Source organism: Tribolium castaneum, chromosome 5 (assembly GCF_031307605.1).
Source record: "Tribolium castaneum strain GA2 chromosome 5, icTriCast1.1, whole genome shotgun sequence".
Classification (NCBI taxonomy): Eukaryota; Metazoa; Arthropoda; class Insecta; order Coleoptera; family Tenebrionidae; genus Tribolium; species Tribolium castaneum.
Genome location: NC_087398.1, coordinates 16,875,972 through 16,903,711, shown reverse-complemented (window position 1 = coordinate 16,903,711; position 27,740 = coordinate 16,875,972).

Genomic DNA, 27,740 nt, shown 5'->3' with positions numbered 1-27,740 from the left:
TTTCAGTTTTTCAAACATTTTATTTTAAAGCAAATTTTTGTTAAATATTATTTATATCCAACTTTATAACTCGCTTATGGTTGGTCCTACAAGAAAAATGCAAATAACTATTTTGTAGAATATTTTATCAGCTTTAGTTTTGAAAGAAAGACAAAAATTCATAGGAGTAACTGTTTTCGAGATATAAGCAAGAAACCAAAAAACTGTTACCTTAATAAAGCGCTTGCATATAAGCAGATTTAGTACTATTAGTATTATTATTATTAATGTTATTGTTATTAATATGACGACTAAAAACGATTCTGAAGACTTTGGTGACTTTTATGTCTTTTTCTTTTTTCTCTACTAAAGTGTTAGACACAATTAATTTAGTTTAATTTCAGTATTTCAAACATTTTATTTTTAAGCAAGTTTTTGTTAAATATTATTTATATCCAACTTTATAACTCGCTTATGGTTGGTCCTACAAGAAAAATGCAAATAACTATTTTGTAGGAAATGTTATCAGCTTTAATTTTGAAAAAAAGATAAAAATTGATAGGAGTAACTGTTTTCGAGATATAAGCAAAAAACCAAAGTAAAAACTGTTACCGTTTCAGAACAAAAATGTAATTCAGTTTTCAATGTTTGAGACGAAGACGAAAATGCAGCATTTAAAATCGACTCTGAAGACTTCAGTGACTTATATGTCACCCCCTTTTTTTTTAATAAAGTATTGGACCTAATAAATTAAGTGTATTTTAAATCACAAGACATTTTCTGTTAAAGCACTTCTTTTTTAAATATTAATTATTTTCAATCTTATATCTCGCTTATGGTTAGTCCTACATAAAAAATGCAAATAACTATTTTGTAGGAAATTTTATCAGCTTGAATTTTAGTAAAAAGATAAAAATTGATAGGAGTAACTGTTTTCGAGATATGAGCAAGAAACCAAAACACTGTTACCTTAATTAAGCGTTTGCATATAAGCAAATTTAGTACTATTAGTATTATTATTATTAATGTTATTGTTATTAATATGACGATTAAAGACAACTTTGAAACCTTTAGTGACTTTTATGTCTTCTTCTTTTTTCTCTACTAAAGTGTTAGACACAATTAAATTAGTTTAATTTCAGTTTTTCAAACATTTTATTTTAAAGCAAATTTTTGTTAAATATTATTTATATCCAACTCTATAACTCGCTTATGGTTGGTCCTACAAGAAAAATGCAAATAACTATTTTGTAGAATATTTTATCAGCTTTAATTTTGAAAGAAAGACAAAAATTCATAGGAGTAACTGTTTTCGAGATATAAGCAAGAAACCAAAAAACTGTTACCTTAATAAAGCGCTTGCATATAAGCAGATTTAGTACTATTAGTATTATTATTATTAATGTTATTGTTATTAATATGACGACTAAAAACAATTCTGAAGACTTTGGTGACTTTTATGTCTTTTTCTTTTTTCTCTACTAAAGTGTTAGACACAATTAATTTAGTTTAATTTCAGTATTTCAAACATTTTATTTTTAAGCAAGTTTTTGTTAAATATTATTTATATCCAACTTTATAACTCGCTTATGGTTGGTCCTACAAGAAAAATGCAAATAACTATTTTGTAGGAAATGTTATCAGCTTTAATTTTGAAAGAAAGATAAAAATTGATAGGAGTAACTGTTTTCGAGATATAAGCAAAAAACCAAAGTAAAAACTGTTACCGTTTCAGAACAAAAATGTAATTCAGTTTTCAATGTTTGAGACGAAGACGAAAATGCAGCATTTAAAATCGACTCTGAAGATTTCAGTGACTTATATGTCACCCCCTTTTTTTTCTAATAAAGTATTGGACCAAATAAATTAAGTGTATTTTAAATCACAAGACATTTTCTGTTAAAGCACTTCTTTTTTAAATATTAATTATTTTCAATCTTATATCTCGCTTATGGTTAGTCCTACATAAAAAATGCAAATAACTATTTTGTAGGAAATTTTATCAGCTTGAATTTTAGTAAAAAGATGAAAATTGATAAGAGTAACTGTTTTTGAGATATGAGCAAGAAACCAAAACACTGTTACCTTAATTAAGCGTTTGCATATAAGCAAATTTAGTACTATTAGTATTATTATTATTAATGTTATTGTTATTAATATGACGATTAAAGACAACTTTGAAACCTTTAGTGACTTTTATGTCTTCTTCTTTTTCCTCTACTAAAGTGTTAGACACAATTAAATTAGTTTAATTTCAGTTTTTCAAACATTTTATTTTAAAGCAAATTTTTGTTAAATATTATTTATATCCAACTCTATAACTCGCTTATGGTTGGTCCTACAAGAAAAATACAAATAACTATTTTGTAGGAAATTTTATCAGCTTTAATTTTGAAAGAAAGATAAAAATTGATAGGAGTAACTGTTTTCGAGATATAAGCAAAAAACCAATAAGAAAACTGTGACTGTTACTGAACAAAAATGTAATTCGGTTTTCAATGTTTGAGACGAAGACGAAACTGCAGCATTTAAAAACGACTCTGAAGACTTCAGTGACTTTTATGTCACTTCCTTTTTCTTCTAATAAAGTATTGGACCCAATAAATTAAGTGTATTTTAAATCACAAGACATTTTCTGTTAAAGCACTTTTTTTTAAATATTAATTATTTTCAATCATATATCTCGCTTATGGTTAGTCCTACATGAAAAATGCAAATAACTATTTTGTAGGAAATTTTATCAGCTTGAATTTTAGTAAAAAGATAAAAATTGATAGGAGTAACTGTTTTCGAGATATAAGCAAGAAACCAAAACACTGTTACCTTAATTAAGCGTTTGCATATAAGCAAATTTAGTACTATTAGTATTATTATTATTAATGTTATTGTTATTAATATGACAACTAAAGACAACTCTGAAACCTTTAGTGACTTTTATGTCTTTTCCTTTTTTCTCTACTAAAGTGTTAGACACAGTTAAATTAGTTTAATTTCAGTTTTTCAAACATTTTATTTTAAAGCAAATTTTTGTTAAATATTATTTATATCCAACTTTATAACTCGCTTATGGTTGGTCCTACAAGAAAAATGCAAATAACTATTTTGTAGAATATTTTATCAGCTTTAGTTTTGAAAGAAAGACAAAAATTCATAGGAGTAACTGTTTTCGAGATATAAGCAAGAAACCAAAAAACTGTTACCTTAATAAAGCGCTTGCATATAAGCAGATTTAGTACTATTAGTATTATTATTATTAATGTTATTGTTATTAATATGACGACTAAAAACGATTCTGAAGACTTTGGTGACTTTTATGTCTTTTTCTTTTTTCTCTACTTAAGTGTTAGACACAATTAATTTAGTTTAATTTCAGTATTTCAAACATTTTATTTTTAAGCAAGTTTTTGTTAAATATTATTTATATCCAACTTTATAACTCGCTTATGGTTGGTCCTACAAGAAAAATGCAAATAACTATTTTGTAGGAAATGTTATCAGCTTTAATTTTGAAAAAAAGATAAAAATTGATAGGAGTAACTGTTTTCGAGATATAAGCAAAAAACCAAAATAAAAACTGTTACCGTTTCAGAACAAAAATGTAATTCAGTTTTCAATGTTTGAGACGAAGACGAAAATGCAGCATTTAAAATCGACTCTGAAGACTTCAGTGACTTATATGTCACCCCCTTTTTTTTTAATAAAGTATTGGACCTAATAAATTAAGTGTATTTTAAATCACAAGACATTTTCTGTTAAAGCACTTCTTTTTTAAATATTAATTATTTTCAATCTTATATCTCGCTTATGGTTAGTCCTACATAAAAAATGCAAATAACTATTTTGTAGGAAATTTTATCAGCTTGAATTTTAGTAAAAAGATAAAAATTGATAGGAGTAACTGTTTTCGAGATATGAGCAAGAAACCAAAACACTGTTACCTTAATTAAGCGTTTGCATATAAGCAAATTTAGTACTATTAGTATTATTATTATTAATGTTATTGTTATTAATATGACGATTAAAGACAACTTTGAAACCTTTAGTGACTTTTATGTCTTCTTCTTTTTTCTCTACTAAAGTGTTAGACACAATTAAATTAGTTTAATTTCAGTTTTTCAAACATTTTATTTTAAAGCAAATTTTTGTTAAATATTATTTATATCCAACTCTATAACTCGCTTATGGTTGGTCCTACAAGAAAAATGCAAATAACTATTTTGTAGAATATTTTATCAGCTTTAATTTTGAAAGAAAGACAAAAATTCATAGGAGTAACTGTTTTCGAGATATAAGCAAGAAACCAAAAAACTGTTACCTTAATAAAGCGCTTGCATATAAGCAGATTTAGTACTATTAGTATTATTATTATTAATGTTATTGTTATTAATATGACGACTAAAAACAATTCTGAAGACTTTGGTGACTTTTATGTCTTTTTCTTTTTTCTCTACTAAAGTGTTAGACACAATTAATTTAGTTTAATTTCAGTATTTCAAACATTTTATTTTTAAGCAAGTTTTTGTTAAATATTATTTATATCCAACTTTATAACTCGCTTATGGTTGGTCCTACAAGAAAAATGCAAATAACTATTTTGTAGGAAATGTTATCAGCTTTAATTTTGAAAGAAAGATAAAAATTGATAGGAGTAACTGTTTTCGAGATATAAGCAAAAAACCAAAGTAAAAACTGTTACCGTTTCAGAACAAAAATGTAATTCAGTTTTCAATGTTTGAGACGAAGACGAAAATGCAGCATTTAAAATCGACTCTGAAGATTTCAGTGACTTATATGTCACCCCCTTTTTTTTCTAATAAAGTATTGGACCAAATAAATTAAGTGTATTTTAAATCACAAGACATTTTCTGTTAAAGCACTTCTTTTTTAAATATTAATTATTTTCAATCTTATATCTCGCTTATGGTTAGTCCTACATAAAAAATGCAAATAACTATTTTGTAGGAAATTTTATCAGCTTGAATTTTAGTAAAAAGATGAAAATTGATAAGAGTAACTGTTTTTGAGATATGAGCAAGAAACCAAAACACTGTTACCTTAATTAAGCGTTTGCATATAAGCAAATTTAGTACTATTAGTATTATTATTATTAATGTTATTGTTATTAATATGACGATTAAAGACAACTTTGAAACCTTTAGTGACTTTTATGTCTTCTTCTTTTTCCTCTACTAAAGTGTTAGACACAATTAAATTAGTTTAATTTCAGTTTTTTAAACATTTTATTTTAAAGCAAATTTTTGTTAAATATTATTTATATCCAACTCTATAACTCGCTTATGGTTAGTCCTACATGAAAAATGCAAATAACTATTTTGTAGGAAATTTTATCAGCTTTAATTTTAGTGAAAAGATAAAAATTGATAGGAGTAACTGTTTTCCAGATATAAGCAAGAAACCAATAAGAAAACTGTAACTGTTACTGAACAAAAATGTAATTCAGTTTTCAATGTTTGAGACGAAGACAAAAATGCAGCATTTAAAAACGACTCTAAAGACTTCAGTGACTTTTATGTCACCTCCTTTTTCTTCTAATAAAGTATTGAACCCAATAAATTAAGTGTATTTTAAATCACAAGACATTTTCTGTTAAAACACTTTTTTTTAATTATTAATTATTTTCAAACTTATATCTCGCTTATGGTTAGTTCTACAAGAAATTGAATAAAATTAATAACTCATTTTAAAACTGGTATAAAAACATTTACTATACAAAAGTTAATAATAATAATAATAATAATAATAATAATAGTAATAATAATAATAATAATAATAGTAATAATAATAATAATAATAATAATAATAATAATAATAGTAATAAAAGAAATAATAATAATAATAATAATAATGATAATAATACTTATAATAATGAATTTCTTTCTAAATTAAAGCTTAGTTTTTCTAAGCAAAAATGAAGCTTATTTTGTGTGTTATATGAGCGTTTTCTCATTTCTATGCATGGATACGATGTTTTCAGTTTCTTTGACGTAAAATTTCTTGTTGCAAAAGGTAATAATTTGCTTTAAAACAACGCTTTATATTGTAATATGTGGTTTTGCATCTGCCCCATAAAAGTTCATTAGTTTCGAATCATAAAATCGTTTGAAATAAACAGTGCTGGTCAAAACTATAACGTAAATTATTTCTTTGAGACGAAATTTAAAGTTTTTATTAAGTTTTATACAAGTTTACTCTATTCTAAGTAAAGGAGTAATCAGGATAAATTGCTTTTATCTAGAGTAATATATAATTTGCAGTTTTCAGCCAGAATAAGACGTTTTTAATCTTTTTAATGTAAGTTTTTGTATTCAAAACAAAGGATCGTCTAAAGTAAGCAGTTTTTGTTCAGACTGAAACGTAATTCGAATTTCTGTGCCTGAATAATGGGTTTTCAGTTACTTTGATGTAAGGTTTCATGTTTGTAACAATGAATTAACAAAAATAATTGGTTTTTATCCAAACTGTGGCATGAATCGTTTTTAAAAGACGAAATAAGATGTTTTTCCTCTGTACAGTGAAAGTTTACTCGTTTCAAAGCATAGAACCGTTTGAAATTAACAGCTCTCGTTAAGACTATAACGCAAATCTTTTGTTTTGTGCTAAAATAAGACGTTTTTAGTCAGTTTGATATAAGTTTTCTTGTTCAAAGCAAAATATTGTCGAAAATCAACCGTTTTTGTCTAAACTGATACAAAATTCGGTGGTTTGTGTCCGAATACAAAATTTTCAGATTCTTTAATGTTAGGTTTGCTGCTTCTAACAAAGAATCAACGAAAATATTTTGTTTTAATACAAACTGCAATATAAAATGTCTTTATAGGACAAAACATGATGTTTGGCATCTGTTTAATAAAAATTTACTCGTTTGGAAGCATAGAATCATTCCAAATAAGCTATTCTCGTCGAAACTATAATGTAATTAGTATTTTGTGTTAGAATACAGCGTTTTTGTTAGATTTATTAACAATTTTGTCTATTTTAAGCAATAAAACGAATAGGATTAGCTGCCTTTATCCGAAGTGATACATAAATTGCTCTTTTATGCCAGATTAATACGTTTTTAATCTGTTCGATGTAAGTTTTCTTGTTCAAAGCAAAAGATCGTCTAAAATAAGCCGTTTTTGTTTGAACTGATAAACAATTCAGACTGAGACTCAACAAAAATAATTTGTTTTAATCCAAACTGATACTTTTTGACCCTATAAGAGTCCTATAAGAGTCCGAAATACGCCGATCTCGTCAAGTCTATAACGTAATTCGTTTTCTTGTGTCAGAATACGACGTTTTCTGTCTGTTTAATATAAGTTTTTAATAATAATAATAATAACAATAATAATAATAATAATAATAATAATAATAATAATAATAATAATAATAATAATAATAATAATAATAGTAATAATAATAATAATATTAATAATAATAATAATGAAAATAATAATAGTAATAAAAGTAAGCTTAGTTTTCTAAGCAAAAATGAAGCTTATTTTGTGTGTTATATGAGCGTTTTCTCATTTCTATGCAAGAAATCATCTGTGATCTGTGTTTTTAGGCAAGAAATTGAATAAAATTAATAACTCATTTTAAAACTGGTATAAAAACATTTACTATACAAAAGTTAATAATAATAATAATAATAATAATAATAATAATAATAATAGTAATAATAATAATAATAATAATATTAGTAATAATAATAATAATAATAATAATAGTAATAAAAGAAATAATAATAATAATAATAATAATGATAATAATACTTATAATAATGAATTTTTTTCTAAATTAAAGCTTAGTTTTTCTAAGCAAAAATGATGCTTATTTTGTGTGTTATATGAGCGTTTTCTCATTTCTATGCAAGAGATCATCTGTGATCTGTGTTTTTAGGCAAGAAATTGAATAAAATTAATAACTCATTTTAAAACTGGTATAAAAACATTTACTATACAAAAGTTAATAATAATAATAATAATAATAATAATAATAATAATAATAATAATAATAATAATAATAATAGTAATAAAAGAAACAATAATAATAATAATAATAATAATAATAATAATAATGATAATGATAATAATACTTATAATAATAAATTTCTTTCTAAATTAAAGCTTAGTTTTTCTAAGCAAAAATGATGCTTATTTTGTGTTATCTGAGCGTTTTCTTATTTCTATGCAAGAGATCATCTGTGATCTGTGTTTTTAGGCAAGAAATTGTCTAAAATTAATAACTCATTTTAAAACTGGTATAAAAACATTTACTATACAAAAGTTATAATCGGTCTTTAATAATAATAATATTAATAATAATAATAATAATAATAATAATAATAATAATAATAGTAATAATAATAATAAAAATAATAGTAGTAGTAAAAGTAAGCTTAGTTTTCTAAGCCAAAATGAAGCTTATTTTGTGTTATATGAGCGATTTCTCATTTCTATGCAAAAGATCATGTGTGATCTGTGTTTTAAGTTGTGTCAGAATACGACGTTTTCTGTCTGTTTAATATAAGTTTTTAATAATAATAATAATAATAATAATAATAATAATAATAATAATAATAATAATAATAATAATAATAATAATAATAATAATAACAATAATAATAATAATAATAATAATAATAATAGTAATAGTAACAAAAGTAATAATAATAATAATACTTTTAAAAAGGAAAAATGGAGCTTATTTTGTGTGTTACATGAGCGTTTTCTCATTTTTATGCAAAAGATCATGTGTGATCTGTGTTTTTAGGCAATCTAAGCCAATTTATAGTTTTTAATATTTAACAAAAATTTGCTTTAAAATAAAATGTTTGAAAAACCGAAATTAAACTAAATTAATTGTGTCTAACACTTTAGTAGAGGAAAAAGGAGGAGACATAAAAGTCACTAAAGTCTTAAAGTTGTCTTTAGTCGTCATATTAATAACAATAACATTTATAATAACAATACTAGTAGTACTAAATTTGCTTATATGCAAGCGCTTAATTAAGGTAACAGTTTTTTTGTTTTTTGCCTATATCTCGAAAACAGTTACTCCTATCAATTTTTACTTTTTCACCAAAATTAAAGGTGATAAAATTTCCTACAAAATAGTTATTTGCATTTTTCATGTAGAACTAACCATAAGCGAGATATAAGTTTGAAAATAATTATTAATTAAAAAAAAGTGTTTTAACAGAAAATGTCTTGTGATTTAAAATACACTTAATTTGTTGGGTCCAATACTTTATTAGAAGAAAAAGGAGGTGACATAAAAGTCACTGAAGTTTTCAGAGTCGTTTTTAAATGCTGCATTTTTGACTTCGTCTCAAACATTGAAAACTGAATTACATTTTTGTTCAGTAACAGTTACAGTTTTCTTATTGGTTTTTTGCTTATATCTCGAAAACAGTTACTCCTATCAAATTTTATCTTTCTTTCAAAATTAAAGCTGATAAAATTTCCAACAAAATAGTTATTTACATTTTTCTTGTAGGACCAAGCATAAACGAGTTATAGAGTTGGATATAAATAATATTTAACAAAAATTTGCTTTAAAATAAAATGCTTGAAAAACCGGAATTAAACTAAATTAATTGTGTCTAACACTTTAGTAGAGGAAAAAAGAGAAGACATAAAAGTCACTAAATGTTTCAGAGTCGTCTTTAGTCGTCATATTAATAACAATAACATTAATAATAATAATACTAATCGTTTGAAATTAACAGTTCTGGTCAAAACTATAACGTAAATTATTTCTTTGAGACGAAATTTAAAGTTTTCATTAAGTTTTATACAAGTTTGCTCTATTCTAAGCAAAGGAGTAATCAGGATAAACTGCTTTTATCCAAAGTAATACATAATTTGCAGTTTTGAGCCAGAATAAGACGTTTTTAATCTTTTTAATGTAAGTTTTCGTGTTCAAAAGAAAGAATCGTCTAAAATAAGCAATTTGTGTCCAGACTGAAACGTAATTTGATTTTCTGGGCCTGAATAAGAGGTTTTCAGTTTCTTTGATGTAAGGTTTCTTGTTTGTAACAATGAATAAACGAAAATCATTGGTTTTAATCCAAACTGTGACATAAATCGTTTTTTAAAGGCGAAATCAGACGTTTTGCCTCTGTTCAGTGAAAGTATACTGGTTTCAAAGCATAGAATCGTTTGAAATTAACAGTTCTCGTCAAGACTATAACGCAAATCTTTAAAGTGATACAAAGAAATAATTTACGTAATAGTTTTGACCAGAACTGTTAATTTCAAACGATTTTATGCCCCCAAACGAGAAAACTTTCACTAAGCAGATGCCAAACGTCTTAGTTCGTTTTATAAAAGCGACTTATGTTACAGTTTAAACAAAAACAAATTATTTGTGTTGTTGTTGTGTCAAAATAATTTATTTCTAATGATTCAATGGAGCGAAACGGGTAAACTTTTATAGGACAGATGCAAAATACCATATTACCACATAAATCATTATTTTAAAGCAAAGTATTAGCTTTTTGCACATGTTCAATTAAAGTTTGCTTACTTCGAAGTATGTAATCGTCCGAAATATTTTTTTTTGTCGAAACTATAACGTAATTTGTTCTTTTGAGCCCGAATATAGAGTTTTTATTACGTTTTATAGTAGTTTACTCTACTCTAAGCATAGAATCAAACAGAGTAATCCGCTTTTGTTAAAACTGATACATAATTTGCTCTTATTTTCGAGAATAAGACGTTTTCAATATGCTTGATAAAATTTTTCTTGTTTATAGCAAGGAATCGTTTAAAATAAGCTGTATTTGCCTAAACTAATACGTAATTAGATATTTATGTATGGATACGAAGTTTTCAGTTTCTTTAACGTGAAATTTCTTGTTGCAAAAGGTAATACTTTGCTTTAAAACAACGCTTTTTATGGTAATATGTGGTTTTGCATCTGCCCCATAAAAGTTCATTAGTTTCGAATCATAATTTTGTTTGAAATAAACAGTGCTGGTCAAAACTATAACGTAAATTATTTCTTTGAGACGAAATTTAAAGTTTTCATTAAGTTTTATACAAGTTTACTCTATTCTAAGTAAAGGAGTAATCAGGATAAATTGCTTTTATCTAGAGTAATATATAATTTGCAGTTTTCAGCCAGAATAAGACGTTTTTAATCTTTTTAATGTAAGTTTTTGTGTTCAAAACAAAGGATCGTCTAAAATAAGCAGTTTTTGTCCAGACTGAAACGTAATTCGAATTTCTGTGCCTAAATAAGGGGTTTTCAGTTTCTTTGATGTAAGGTTTCTTGTTTGTAACAATGAATTAACAAAAATAATTGGTTTTTATCCAAACTGTGGCATGAATCAGCTTTAAGACTATAACGCAAATCTTTTGTTTTGTGCTAAAATAAGACGTTTTTAGTCAGTTTGATATAAGCTTTCTTGTTCAAAGCAAAATATTGTCAAAAATCAACCGTTTTTGTCTAAACTGAAACAAAATTCGGTGGTTTGTGTCCGAATACAAAGTTTTCAGATTCTTTAATGTTAGGATTGCTGCTTCTAACAAAGAATCAACGAAAATATTTTGTTTTAATACAAACTGCAATATAAAATGTCTTTATAGGACAAAACATGATGTTTGGCATCTGTTTATTAAAAATTTACTCGTTTGGAAGAATAGAATCATTCCAAATAAGCTATTCTCGTCGAAACTATAATGTAATTAGTATTTTGTGCTAGAATACAGCGTTTTTGTTAGATTTATTAACAATTTTGTCTATTTTAAGCAATGAAACGAATAGGATTAGCTGCCTTTATCCAAAGTGATACATAAATTGCTCTTTTATGCCAGATTAATACGTTTTTAGTCTGTTCGATGTAAGTTTTCTTGTTCAAAGCAAAAGATCGTCTAAAGTAAGCCGTTTTTGTTTGAACTGATGAACAGTTCAGACTGAGAGTCAACAAAAATAATTTGTTTTAATCCAAACTGATAATTTTTGACCCTATAAGAGTCCTATGATGAGCGTTTTCTCATTTTTATGCAAAAGATCATGTGTGATCTGTGTTTTTAGGCAATCTAAGCCATTTTATAGTTTTTAATATTTAACAAAAATTTGCTTTAAAATAAAATGTTTGAAAAACCGAAATTAAACTAAATTAATTGTGTCTAACACTTTAGTAGAGGAAAAAGGAGAGACATAAAAGTCACTAAAGTCTTAAAGTTGTCTTTAGTCGTCATATTAATAACAATAACATTTATAATAACAATACTAGTAGTACTAAATTTGCTTATATGCAAGCGCTTAATTAAGGTAACAGTTTTTTTGTTTTCTGCCTATATCTCGAAAACAGTTACTCCTATCAATTTTTACTTTTTCACCAAAATTAAAGGTGATAAAATTTCCTACAAAATAGTTATTTGCATTTTTCATGTAGAACTAACCATAAGCGAGATATAAGTTTGAAAATAATTATTAATTAAAAAAAAGTGTTTTAACAGAAAATGTCTTGTGATTTAAAATACACTTAATTTGTTGGGTCCAATACTTTATTAGAAGAAAAAGGAGGTGACATAAAAGTCACTGAAGTCTTCAGAGTCGTTTTTAAATGCTGCATTTTTGACTTCGTCTCAAACATTGAAAACTGAATTACATTTTTGTTCAGTAACAGTTACAGTTTTCTTATTGGTTTTTTGCTTATATCTCGAAAACAGTTACTCCTATCAAATTTTATCTTTCTTTCAAAATTAAAGCTGATAAAATTTCCAACAAAATAGTTATTTACATTTTTCTTGTAGGACCAAGCATAAACGAGTTATAGAGTTGGATATAAATAATATTTAACAAAAATTTGCTTTAAAATAAAATGCTTGAAAAACCGGAATTAAACTAAATTAATTGTGTCTAACACTTTAGTAGAGGAAAAAGGAGAAGACATAAAAGTCACTAAATGTTTCAGAGTCGTCTTTAGTCGTCATATTAATAACAATAACATTAATAATAATAATACTAATAGTACTAAATTTGCTTATATGCAAACGCTTAATTAACGTAACATTTTTTTGGTTTCTTGCTTATATCTCGAAAACAGTTACTCCTATCAATTTTTATCTTTTTTTCAAAATTAAAGCTGATAAAATTTCCTACAAAATAGTTATTTGCATTTTTTTGTAGGACCAACCATAAGCGAGTTATAGAGTTGGATATAAATAATATTTAACAAAAATTTGCTTTAAAATAAAATGTTTGAAAAACCGAAATTAAACTAAATTAATTGAGTCTAACACTTTAGTAGAGGAAAAAGAAAAAGACAAAAAAGTCACTAAAGGTTTCAGAGTTGTCTTTAGTTGTCATATTAATAACAATAACATTAATAATAATAATACTAATAGTACTAAATTTGCTTATATGCAAACGCTTAATTAAGGTAACAGTGTTTTGGTTTCTTGCTTATATCTCGAAAACAGTTACTCCTATCAATTTTTATCTTTTTACTAAAATTCAAGCTGATAAAATTTCCTACAAAATAGTTATTTGCATTTTTCATGTAGGACTAACCATAAGCGAGATATATGATTGAAAATAATTAATATTTAAAAAAAAGTGCTTTAACAGAAAATGTCTTGTGATTTAAAATACACTTAATTTATTGGGTCCAATACTTTATTAGAAGAAAAAGGAAGTGACATAAAAGTCACTGAAGTCTTCAGAGTCGTTTTTAAATGCTGCAGTTTCGTCTTCGTCTCAAACATTGAAAACTGAATTACATTTTTGTTCAGTAACAGTCACAGTTTTCTTATTGGTTTTTTGCTTATATCTCGAAAACAGTTACTCCTATCAATTTTTATCTTTCTATCAAAATTAAAGCTGATAAAATTTCCTACAAAATAGTTATTTGCATTTTTCTTGTAGGACCAACCATAAGCGAGTTATAGAGTTGGATATAAATAATATTTAACAAAAATTTGCTTTAAAATAAAATGTTTGAAAAACTGAAATTAAACTAATTTAATTGTGTCTAACACTTTAGTAGAGGAAAAAGAAGAAGACATAAAAGTCACTAAAAGTTTCAAAGTTGTCTTTAATCGTCATATTAATAACAATAACATTAATAATAATAATACTAATAGTACTAAATTTGCTTATATGCAAACGCTTAATTAAGGTAACAGTGTTTTGGTTTCTTGCTCATATCTCGAAAACAGTTACTCCTACCAATTTTTATCTTTTTACTAAAATTTAAGCTGATAAAATTTCCTACAAAATAGTTATTTGCATTTTTTATGTAGGACTAACCATAAGCGAGATATAAGATTGAAAATAATTAATATTTAAAAAAGAAGTGCTTTAACAGAAAATGTCTTGTGATTTAAAATACACTTAATTTATTAGGTCCAATACTTTATTAAAAAAAAAAGGGGGTGACATATAAGTCACTGAAGTCTTCAGAGTCGATTTTAAATGCTGCATTTTCGTCTTCGTCTCAAACATTGAAAACTGAATTACATTTTTGTTCTGAAACGGTAACAGTTTTTACTTTGGTTTTTTGCTTATATCTCGAAAACAGTTACTCCTATCAATTTTTATCTTTCTTTCAAATTTAAAGCTGATAACATTTCCTACAAAATAGTTATTTGCATTTTTCTTGTAGGACCAACCATAAGCGAGTTATAAAGTTGGATATAAATAATATTTAACAAAAACTTGCTTAAAAATAAAATGTTTGAAATACTGAAATTAAACTAAATTAATTGTGTCTAACACTTTAGTAGAGAAAAAAGAAAAAGACATAAAAGTCACCAAAGTCTTCAGAATCGTTTTTAGTCGTCATATTAATAACAATAACATTAATAATAATAATACTAATAGTACTAAATCTGCTTATATGCAAGCGCTTTATTAAGGTAACAGTTTTTTGGTTTCTTGCTTATATCTCGAAAACAGTTACTCCTATGAATTTTTGTCTTTCTTTCAAAATTAAAGCTGATAAAATTTCCTACAAAATAGTTATTTGCATTTTTTTGTAGGACCAACCATAAGCGAGTTATAGAGTTGGATATAAATAATATTTAACAAAAATTTGCTTTAAAATAAAATGTTTGAAAAACCGAAATTAAACTAAATTAATTGAGTCTAACACTTTAGTAGAGGAAAAAGAAAAAGACAAAAAAGTCACTAAAGGTTTCAGAGTTGTCTTTAGTTGTCATATTAATAACAATAACATTAATAATAATAATACTAATAGTACTAAATTTGCTTATATGCAAACGCTTAATTAAGGTAACAGTGTTTTGGTTTCTTGCTTATATCTCGAAAACAGTTACTCCTATCAATTTTTATCTTTTTACTAAAATTCAAGCTGATAAAATTTCCTACAAAATAGTTATTTGCATTTTTCATGTAGGACTAACCATAAGCGAGATATATGATTGAAAATAATTAATATTTAAAAAAAAGTGCTTTAACAGAAAATGTCTTGTGATTTAAAATACACTTAATTTATTGGGTCCAATACTTTATTAGAAGAAAAAGGAAGTGACATAAAAGTCACTGAAGTCTTCAGAGTCGTTTTTAAATGCTGCAGTTTCGTCTTCGTCTCAAACATTGAAAACTGAATTACATTTTTGTTCAGTAACAGTCACAGTTTTCTTATTGGTTTTTTGCTTATATCTCGAAAACAGTTACTCCTATCAATTTTTATCTTTCTATCAAAATTAAAGCTGATAAAATTTCCTACAAAATAGTTATTTGCATTTTTCTTGTAGGACCAACCATAGGCGAGTTATAGAGTTGGATATAAATAATATTTAACAAAAATTTGCTTTAAAATAAAATGTTTGAAAAACTGAAATTAAACTAATTTAATTGTGTCTAACACTTTAGTAGAGGAAAAAGAAGAAGACATAAAAGTCACTAAAGGTTTCAAAGTTGTCTTTAATCGTCATATTAATAACAATAACATTAATAATAATAATACTAATAGTACTAAATTTGCTTATATGCAAACGCTTAATTAAGGTAACAGTGTTTTGGTTTCTTGCTCATATCTCGAAAACAGTTACTCCTATCAATTTTTATCTTTTTACTAAAATTTAAGCTGATAAAATTTCCTACAAAATAGTTATTTGCATTTTTTATGTAGGACTAACCATAAGCGAGATATAAGATTGAAAATAATTAATATTTAAAAAAGAAGTGCTTTAACAGAAAATGTCTTGTGATTTAAAATACACTTAATTTATTAGGTCCAATATTTTATTAAAAAAAAAAGGGGGTGACATATAAGTCACTGAAGTCTTCAGAGTCGATTTTAAATGCTGCATTTTCGTCTTCGTCTCAAACATTGAAAACTGAATTACATTTTTGTTCTGAAACGGTAACAGTTTTTACTTTGGTTTTTTGCTTATATCTCGAAAACAGTGACTCCTATCAATTTTTATCTTTCTTTCAAAATTAAAGCTGATAACATTTCCTTCAAAATAGTTATTTGCATTTTTCTTGTAGGACCAACCATAAGCGAGTTATAAAGTTGGATACAAATAATATTTAACAAAAACTTGCTTAAAAATAAAATGTTTGAAATACTGAAATTAAACTAAATTAATTGTGTCTAACACTTTAGTAGAGAAAAAAGAAAAAGACATAAAAGTCACCAAAGTCTTCAGAATCGTTTTTAGTCGTCATATTAATAACAATAACATTAATAATAATAATACTAATAGTACTAAATTTGCATATATGCAAGCGCTTTATTAAGGTAACAGTTTTTTGGTTTCTTGCTTATATCTCGAAAACAGTTACTCCTATGAATTTTTGTTTTTCTTTCAAAATTAAAGCTGATAAAATATTCTACAAAATAGTTATTTGCATTTTTCTTGTAGGACCAACCATGAGCGAGTTATAGAGTTGGATATAAATAATATTTAACAAAAATTTGCTTTAAAATAAAATGTTTGAAAAACTGAAATTAAACTAATTTAACTGTGTCTAACACTTTAGTAGAGAAAAAAGGAAAAGACATAAAAGTCACTAAAGGTTTCAGAGTTGTCTTTAGTTGTCATATTAATAACAATAACATTAATAATAATAATACTAATAGTACTAAATTTGCTTATATGCAAACGCTTAATTAAGGTAACAGTGTTTTGGTTTCTTGCTTATATCTCGAAAACAGTTACTCCTATCAATTTTTATCTTTTTACTAAAATTCAAGCTGATAAAATTTCCTACAAAATAGTTATTTGCATTTTTCATGTAGGACTAACCATAAGCGAGATATATGATTGAAAATAATTAATATTTAAAAAAAAAGTGCTTTAACAGAAAATGTCTTGTGATTTAAAATACACTTAATTTATTGGGTCCAATACTTTATTAGAAAAAAAAGAAAGTGACATAAAAGTCACTGAAGTCTTCAGAGTCGTTTTTAAATGCTGCAGTTTCGTCTTCTTCTCAAACATTGAAAACAGAATTACATTTTTGTTCAGTAACAGTCACAGTTTTCTTATTGGTTTTTTGCTTATATCTCGAAAACAGTTACTCCTATCAATTTTTATCTTTCTTTCAAAATTAAAGCTGATAAAATTTCCTACAAAATAGTTAATTGCATTTTTCTTGTAGGACCAACCATAAGCGAGTTATAGAGTTGGATATAAATAATATTTAACAAAAATTTGCTTTAAAATAAAATGTTTGAAAAACTGAAATTAAACTAATTTAATTGTGTCTAACACTTTAGTAGAGGAAAAAGAAGAAGACATAAAAGTCACTAGAGGTTTCAAAGTTGTCTTTAATCGTCATATTAATAACAATAACATTAATAATAATAATACTAATAGTACTAAATTTGCTTATATGCAAACGCTTAATTAAGGTAACAGTGTTTTGGTTTCTTGCTCATATTTCGAAAACAGTTATTCCTATCAATTTTTATCTTTTTACTAAAATTCAAGCTGATAAAATTTCCTACAAAATAGTTATTTGCATTTTTTATGTAGGACTAACCATAAGCGAGATATAAGATTGAAAATAATTAATATTTAAAAAAGAAGTGCTTTAACAGAAAATGTCTTGTGATTTAAAATACACTTAATTTATTAGGTCCAATACTTTATTAAAAAAAAAAGGGGGTGACATATAAGTCACTGAAGTCTTCAGAGTCGATTTTAAATGCTGCATTTTCGTCTTCGTCTCAAACATTGAAAACTGAATTACATTTTTGTTCTGAAACGGTAACAGTTTTTACTTTGGTTTTTTGCTTATATCTCGAAAACAGTTACTCCTATCAATTTTTATCTTTCTTTCAAAATTAAAGCTGATAACATTTCCTACAAAATAGTTATTTGCATTTTTCTTGTAGGACCAACCATAAGCGAGTTATAAAGTTGGATATAAATAATATTTAACAAAAACTTGCTTAAAAATAAAATGTTTGAAATACTGAAATTAAACTAAATTAATTGTGTCTAACACTTTAGTAGAGAAAAAAGAAAAAGACATAAAAGTCACCAAAGTCTTCAGAATCGTTTTTAGTCGTCATATTAATAACAATAACATTAATAATAATAATACTAATAGTACTAAATCTGCTTATATGCAAGCGCTTTATTAAGGTAACAGTTTTTTGGTTTCTTGCTTATATCTCGAAAACAGTTACTCCTATGAATTTTTGTCTTTCTTTCAAAATTAAAGCTGATAAAATTTCCTACAAAATAGTTATTTGCATTTTTTTGTAGGACCAACCATAAGCGAGTTATAGAGTTGGATATAAATAATATTTAACAAAAATTTGCTTTAAAATAAAATGTTTGAAAAACCGAAATTAAACTAAATTAATTGAGTCTAACACTTTAGTAGAGGAAAAAGAAAAAGACAAAAAAGTCACTAAAGGTTTCAGAGTTGTCTTTAGTTGTCATATTAATAACAATAACATTAATAATAATAATACTAATAGTACTAAATTTGCTTATATGCAAACGCTTAATTAAGGTAACAGTGTTTTGGTTTCTTGCTTATATCTCGAAAACAGTTACTCCTATCAATTTTTATCTTTTTACTAAAATTCAAGCTGATAAAATTTCCTACAAAATAGTTATTTGCATTTTTCATGTAGGACTAACCATAAGCGAGATATATGATTGAAAATAATTAATATTTAAAAAAAAGTGCTTTAACAGAAAATGTCTTGTGATTTAAAATACACTTAATTTATTGGGTCCAATACTTTATTAGAAGAAAAAGGAAGTGACATAAAAGTCACTGAAGTCTTCAGAGTCGTTTTTAAATGCTGCAGTTTCGTCTTCGTCTCAAACATTGAAAACTGAATTACATTTTTGTTCAGTAACAGTCACAGTTTTCTTATTGGTTTTTTGCTTATATCTCGAAAACAGTTACTCCTATCAATTTTTATCTTTCTATCAAAATTAAAGCTGATAAAATTTCCTACAAAATAGTTATTTGCATTTTTCTTGTAGGACCAACCATAAGCGAGTTATAGAGTTGGATATAAATAATATTTAACAAAAATTTGCTTTAAAATAAAATGTTTGAAAAACTGAAATTAAACTAATTTAATTGTGTCTAACACTTTAGTAGAGGAAAAAGAAGAAGACATAAAAGTCACTAAAGGTTTCAAAGTTGTCTTTAATCGTCATATTAATAACAATAACATTAATAATAATAATACTAATAGTACTAAATTTGCTTATATGCAAACGCTTAATTAAGGTAACAGTGTTTTGGTTTCTTGCTCATATCTCGAAAACAGTTACTCCTATCAATTTTTATCTTTTTACTAAAATTCAAGCTGATAAAATTTCCTACAAAATAGTTATTTGCATTTTTTATGTAGGACTAACCATAAGCGAGATATAAGATTGAAAATAATTAATATTTAAAAAAGAAGTGCTTTAACAGAAAATGTCTTGTGATTTAAAATACACTTAATTTATTAGGTCCAATATTTTATTAAAAAAAAAAGGGGGTGACATATAAGTCACTGAAGTCTTCATAGTCGATTTTAAATGCTGCATTTTCGTCTTCGTCTCAAACATTGAAAACTGAATTACATTTTTGTTCTGAAACGGTAACAGTTTTTACTTTGGTTTTTTGCTTATATCTCGAAAACAGTTACTCCTATCAATTTTTATCTTTCTTTCAAAATTAAAGCTGATAACATTTCCTACAAAATAGTTATTTGCATTTTTCTTGTAGGACCAACCATAAGCGAGTTATAAAGTTGGATACAAATAATATTTAACAAAAACTTGCTTAAAAATAAAATGTTTGAAATACTGAAATTAAACTAAATTAATTGTGTCTAACACTTTAGTAGAGAAAAAAGAAAAAGACATAAAAGTCACCAAAGTCTTCAGAATCGTTTTTAGTCGTCATACTAATAACAATAACATTAATAATAATAATACTAATAGTACTAAATCTGCTTATATGCAAGCGCTTTATTAAGGTAACAGTTTTTTGGTTTCTTGCTTATAACTCGAAAACAGTTACTCCTATGAATTTTTGTCTTTCTTTCAAAATTAAAGCTGATAAAATATTCTACAAAATAGTTATTTGCATTTTTCTTGTAGGACCAACCATAAGCGAGTTATAGAGTTGGATATAAATAATATTTAACAAAAATTTGCTTTAAAATAAAATGTTTGAAAAACTGAAATAAAACTAATTTAACTGTGTCTAACACTTTAGTAGAGAAAAAAGGAAAAAACATAAAAGTCACTAAAGGTTTCAGAGTTGTCTTTAGTTGTCATATTAATAACAATAATATTAATAATAATAATACTAATAGTACTAAATTTGCTTATATGCAAACGCTTAATTAAGGTAACAGTGTTTTGGTTTCTTGCTTATATTTCGAAAACAGTTACTCCTATCAATTTTTATCTTTTTACTAAAATTCAAGCTGATAAAATTTCCTACAAAATAGTTATTTGCATTTTTCATGTAGGACTAACCATAAGCGAGATATATGATTGAAAATAATTAATATTTAAAAAAAAAGTGCTTTAACAGAAAATGTCTTGTGATTTAAAATACACTTAATTTATTGGGTCCAATACTTTATTAGAAGAAAAAGAAAGTGACATAAAAGTCACTGAAGTCTTCAGAGTCGTTTTTAAATGCTGCAGTTTCGTCTTCGTCTCAAACATTGAAAACCGAATTACATTTTTGTTCAGTAACAGTCACAGTTTTCTTATTGGTTTGTTGCTTATATCTCGAAAACAGTTACTCCTATCAATTTTTATCTTTTTTTCAAAATTAAAGCTGATAAAATTTCCTACAAAATAGTTATTTGCATTTTTCTTGTAGGACCAACCATAAGCGAGTTATAGAGTTGGATATAAATAATATTTAACAAAAATTTGCTTTAAAATAAAATGTTTGAAAAACTGAAATTAAACTAATTTAATTGTGTCTAACACTTTAGTAGAGGAAAAAGAAGAAGACATAAAAGTCACTAAAGGTTTCAAAGTTGTCTTTAATCGTCATATTAATAACAATAACATTAATAATAATAATACTAATAGTACTAAATTTGCTTATATGCAAACGCTTAATTAAGGTAACAGTGTTTTGGTTTCTTGCTCATATCTCGAAAACAGTTACTCCTATCAATTTTTATCTTTTTACTAAAATTCAAGCTGATAAAATTTCCTACAAAATAGTTATTTGCATTTTTTATGTAGGACTAACCATAAGCGAGATATAAGATTGAAAATAATTAATATTTAAAAAAGAAGTGCTTTAACAGAAAATGTCTTGTGATTTAAAATACACTTAATTTATTAGGTCCAATACTTTATTAGAAAAAAAAGGGAGTGATATATAAGTCACTGAAGTCTTCAGAGTCGATTTTAAATGCTGCATTTTCGTCTTCGTCTCAAACATTGAATACTGAATTACATTTTTGTTCTGAAACGGTAACAGTTTTTACTTTGGTTTTTTGCTTATATCTCGAAAACAGTTACTCCTATCAATTTTTATCTTTCTTTCAAAATTAAAGCTGATAACATTTCCTACAAAATAGTTATTTGCATTTTTCTTGTAGGACCAACCATAAGCGAGCTATAAAGTTGGATATAAATAATATTTAACAAAAACTTGCTTAAAAATAAAATGTTTGAAATACTGAAATTAAACTAAATTAATTGTGTCTAACACTTTAGTAGAGAAAAAAGAAAAAGACATAAAAGTCACCAAAGTCTTCAAAATCGTTTTTAGTCGTCATATTAATAACAATAACATTAATAATAATAATACTAATAGTACTAAATCTGCTTATATGCAAGCGCTTTATTAAGGTAACAGTTTTTTGGTTTCTTGCTTATATCTCGAAAACAGTTACTCCTATGAATTTTTGTCTTTCTTTCAAAATTAAAACTGATAAAATATTCTACAAAATAGTTATTTGCATTTTTCTTGTAGGACCAACCATAAGCGAGTTATAGAGTTGGATATAAATAATATATAACAAAAATTTGCTTTAAAATAAAATGTTTGAAAAACTGAAATTAAACTAATTTAACTGTGTCTAACACTTTAGTAGAGGAAAAAGGAAAAGACATAAAAGTCACTAAAGGTTTCGGAGTTGTCTTTAGTTGTCATATTAATAACAATAACATTAATAATAATAATACTAATAGTACTAAATTTGCTTATATGCAAACGCTCAATTAAGGTAACATTGTTTTGGTTTCTTGCTTATATCTCGAAAACAGTTACTCCTATCAATTTTTATCTTTTTACTAAAATTTAAGCTGATAAAATTTCCTACAAAATAGTTATTTGCATTTTTCATGTAGGACTAACCATAAGCGAGATATAAGTTTGAAAATAATTAATATTTAAAAAAAAGTGCTTTAACAGAAAATGTCTTGTGATTTAAAATACACTTAATTTATTAGGTCCAATACTTTATTAGAAGAAAAAGGGGGTGACATATAAGTCACTGAAGTCTTCAGAGTCGATTGTAAATGCTGCATTTTCGTCTTCGTCTCAAACATTGAAAACTGAATCACATTTTTGTTCTGAAACGGTAACAGTTTTCACTTTGGTTTTTTGCTTATATCTCGAAAACAATTACTCCTATCAGTTTTTATTTTTTTTTCAAAATAAAGCTGATAAAATTTCCTACAAAATAGTTATTTGCATTTTTCTTGTAGGGCCAACCATAAGCGAGTTATAAAGTTGGATATAAATAATATTTAACAAAAACTTGCTTAAAAATTAAATGTTTGAAATACTGAAATTAAACTAAATTAATTGTGTCTAACACTTTAGTAGAGAAAAAAGAAAAAGACATAAAAGTCACCAAAGTCTTCAGAATCGTTTTTAGTCGTCATATTAATAACAATAACATTAATAATAATAATACTAATAGTACTAAATCTGCTTATATGCAAGCGCTTTATTAAGGTAACAGTTTTTTGGTTTCTTGCTTATATCTCGAAAACAGTTACTCCTATGAATTTTTGTCTTTCTTTCAAAATTAAAGCTGATAAAATTTCCTACAAAATAGTTATTTGCATTTTTTTGTAGGACCAACCATAAGCGAGTTATAGAGTTGGATATAAATAATATTTAACAAAAATTTGCTTTAAAATAATTTTTTTTTAAAATGTTTGAAAAACCGAAATTAAACTAAATTAATTGAGTCTAACACTTTAGTAGAGGAAAAAGAAAAAGACAAAAAAGTCACTAAAGGTTTCAGAGTTGTCTTTAGTTGTCATATTAATAACAATAACATTAATAATAATAATACTAATAGTACTAAATTTGCTTATATGCAAACGCTTAATTAAGGTAACAGTGTTTTGGTTTCTTGCTTATATCTCGAAAACAGTTACTCCTATCAATTTTTATCTTTTTACTAAAATTCAAGCTGATAAAATTTCCTACAAAATAGTTATTTGCATTTTTCATGTAGGACTAACCATAAGCGAGATATATGATTAAAAATAATTAATATTTAAAAAAAAGTGCTTTAACAGAAAATGTCTTGTGATTTAAAATACACTTAATTTATTGGGTCCAATACTTTATTAGAAGAAAAAGGAAGTGACATAAAAGTCACTGAAGTCTTCAGAGTCGTTTTTAAATGCTGCAGTTTCGTCTTCGTCTCAAACATTGAAAACTGAATTACATTTTTGTTCAGTAACAGTCACAGTTTTCTTATTGGTTTTTTGCTTATATCTCGAAAACAGTTACTCCTATCAATTTTTATCTTTCTATCAAAATTAAAGCTGATAAAATTTCCTACAAAATAGTTATTCGCATTTTTCTTGTAGGACCAACCATAAGCGAGTTATAGAGTTGGATATAAATAATATTTAACAAAAATTTGCTTTAAAATAAAATGTTTGAAAAACTGAAATTAAACTAATTTAATTGTGTCTAACACTTTAGTAGAGGAAAAAGAAGAAGACATAAAAGTCACTAAAGGTTTCAAAGTTGTCTTTAATCGTCATATTAATAACAATAACATTAATAATAATAATACTAATAGTACTAAATTTGCTTATATGCAAACGCTTAATTAAGGTAACAGTGTTTTGGTTTCTTGCTCATATCTCGAAAACAGTTACTCCTATCAATTTTTATCTTTTTACTAAAATTCAAGCTGATAAAATTTCCTACAAAATAGTTATTTGCATTTTTTATGTAGGACTAACCATAAGCGAGATATAAGATTGAAAATAATTAATATTTAAAAAAGAAGTGCTTTAACAGAAAATGTCTTGTGATTTAAAATACACTTAATTTATTAGGTCCAATATTTTATTAAAAAAAAAAGGGGGTGACATATAAGTCACTGAAGTCTTCATAGTCGATTTTAAATGCTGCATTTTCGTCTTCGTCTCAAACATTGAAAACTGAATTACATTTTTGTTCTGAAACGGTAACAGTTTTTACTTTGGTTTTTTGCTTATATCTCGAAAACAGTTACTCCTATCAATTTTTATCTTTCTTTCAAAATTAAAGCTGATAACATTTCCTACAAAATAGTTATTTGCATTTTTCTTGTAGGACCAACCATAAGCGAGTTATAAAGTTGGATACAAATAATATTTAACAAAAACTTGCTTAAAAATAAAATGTTTGAAATACTGAAATTAAACTAAATTAATTGTGTCTAACACTTTAGTAGAGAAAAAAGAAAAAGACATAAAAGTCACCAAAGTCTTCAGAATCGTTTTTAGTCGTCATACTAATAACAATAACATTAATAATAATAATACTAATAGTACTAAATCTGCTTATATGCAAGCGCTTTATTAAGGTAACAGTTTTTTGGTTTCTTGCTTATAACTCGAAAACAGTTACTCCTATGAATTTTTGTCTTTCTTTCAAAATTAAAGCTGATAAAATATTCTACAAAATAGTTATTTGCATTTTTCTTGTAGGACCAACCATAAGCGAGTTATAGAGTTGGATATAAATAATATTTAACAAAAATTTGCTTTAAAATAAAATGTTTGAAAAACTGAAATAAAACTAATTTAACTGTGTCTAACACTTTAGTAGAGAAAAAAGGAAAAAACATAAAAGTCACTAAAGGTTTCAGAGTTGTCTTTAGTTGTCATATTAATAACAATAATATTAATAATAATAATACTAATAGTACTAAATTTGCTTATATGCAAACGCTTAATTAAGGCAACAGTGTTTTGGTTTCTTGCTTATATCTCGAAAACAGTTACTCCTATCAATTTTTATCTTTTTACTAAAATTCAAGCTGATAAAATTTCCTACAAAATAGTTATTTGCATTTTTCATGTAGGACTAACCATAAGCGAGATATATGATTGAAAATAATTAATATTTAAAAAAAAAGTGCTTTAACAGAAAATGTCTTGTGATTTAAAATACACTTAATTTATTGGGTCCAATACTTTATTAGAAGAAAAAGAAAGTGACATAAAAGTCACTGAAGTCTTCAGAGTCGTTTTTAAATGCTGCAGTTTCGTCTTCGTCTCAAACATTGAAAACCGAATTACATTTTTGTTCAGTAACAGTCACAGTTTTCTTATTGGTTTGTTGCTTATATCTCGAAAACAGTTACTCCTATCAATTTTTATCTTTCTATCAAAATTAAAGCTGATAAAATTTCCTACAAAATAGTTATTCGCATTTTTCTTGTAGGACCAACCATAAGCGAGTTATAGAGTTGGATATAAATAATATTTAACAAAAATTTGCTTTAAAATAAAATGTTTGAAAAACTGAAATTAAACTAATTTAATTGTGTCTAACACTTTAGTAGAGGAAAAAGAAGAAGACATAAAAGTCACTAAAGGTTTCAAAGTTGTCTTTAATCGTCATATTAATAACAATAACATTAATAATAATAATAATACTAATAGTACTAAATTTGCTTATATGCAAACGCTTAATTAAGGTAACAGTGTTTTGGTTTCTTGCTCATATCTCGAAAACAGTTACTCCTATCAATTTTTATCTTTTTACTAAAATTCAAGCTGATAAAATTTCCTACAAAATAGTTATTTGCATTTTTTATGTAGGACTAACCATAAGCGAGATATAAGATTGAAAATAATTAATATTTAAAAAAGAAGTGCTTTAACAGAAAATGTCTTGTGATTTAAAATACACTTAATTTATTAGGTCCAATACTTTATTAGAAAAAAAAGGGAGTGACATATAAGTCACTGAAGTCTTCAGAGTCGATTTTAAATGCTGCATTTTCGTCTTCGTCTCAAACATTAAATACTGAATTACATTTTTGTTCTGAAACGGTAACAGTTTTTAATTTGGTTTTTTGTTTATATCTCGAAAACAGTTACTCCTATCAATTTTTATCTTTCTTTCAAAATTAAAGCTGATAACATTTCCTACAAAATAGTTATTTGCATTTTTCTTGTAGGACCAACCATAAGCGAGCTATAAAGTTGGATATAAATAATATTTAACAAAAACTTGCTTAAAAATAAAATGTTTGAAATACTGAAATTAAACTAAATTAATTGTGTCTAACACTTTAGTAGAGAAAAAAGAAAAAGACATAAAAGTCACCAAAGTCTTCAAAATCGTTTTTAGTCGTCATATTAATAACAATAACATTAATAATAATAATACTAATAGTACTAAATCTGCTTATATGCAAGCGCTTTATTAAGGTAACAGTTTTTTGGTTTCTTGCTTATATCTCGAAAACAGTTACTCCTATGAATTTTTGTTTTTCTTTCAAAATTAAAGCTGATAAAATATTCTACAAAATAGTTATTTGCATTTTTCTTGTAGGACCAACCATAAGCGAGTTATAGAGTTGGATATAAATAATATATAACAAAAATTTGCTTTAAAATAAAATGTTTGAAAAACTGAAATTAAACTAATTTAACTGTGTCTAACACTTTAGTAGAGGAAAAAGGAAAAGACATAAAAGTCACTAAAGGTTTCGGAGTTGTCTTTAGTTGTCATATTAATAACAATAACATTAATAATAATAATACTAATAGTACTAAATTTGCTTATATGCAAACGCTCAATTAAGGTAACATTGTTTTGGTTTCTTGCTTATATCTCGAAAACAGTTACTCCTATCAATTTTTATCTTTTTACTAAAATTTAAGCTGATAAAATTTCCTACAAAATAGTTATTTGCATTTTTCATGTAGGACTAACCATAAGCGAGATATAAGTTTGAAAATAATTAATATTTAAAAAAAAGTGCTTTAACAGAAAATGTCTTGTGATTTAAAATACACTTAATTTATTAGGTCCAATACTTTATTAGAAGAAAAAGG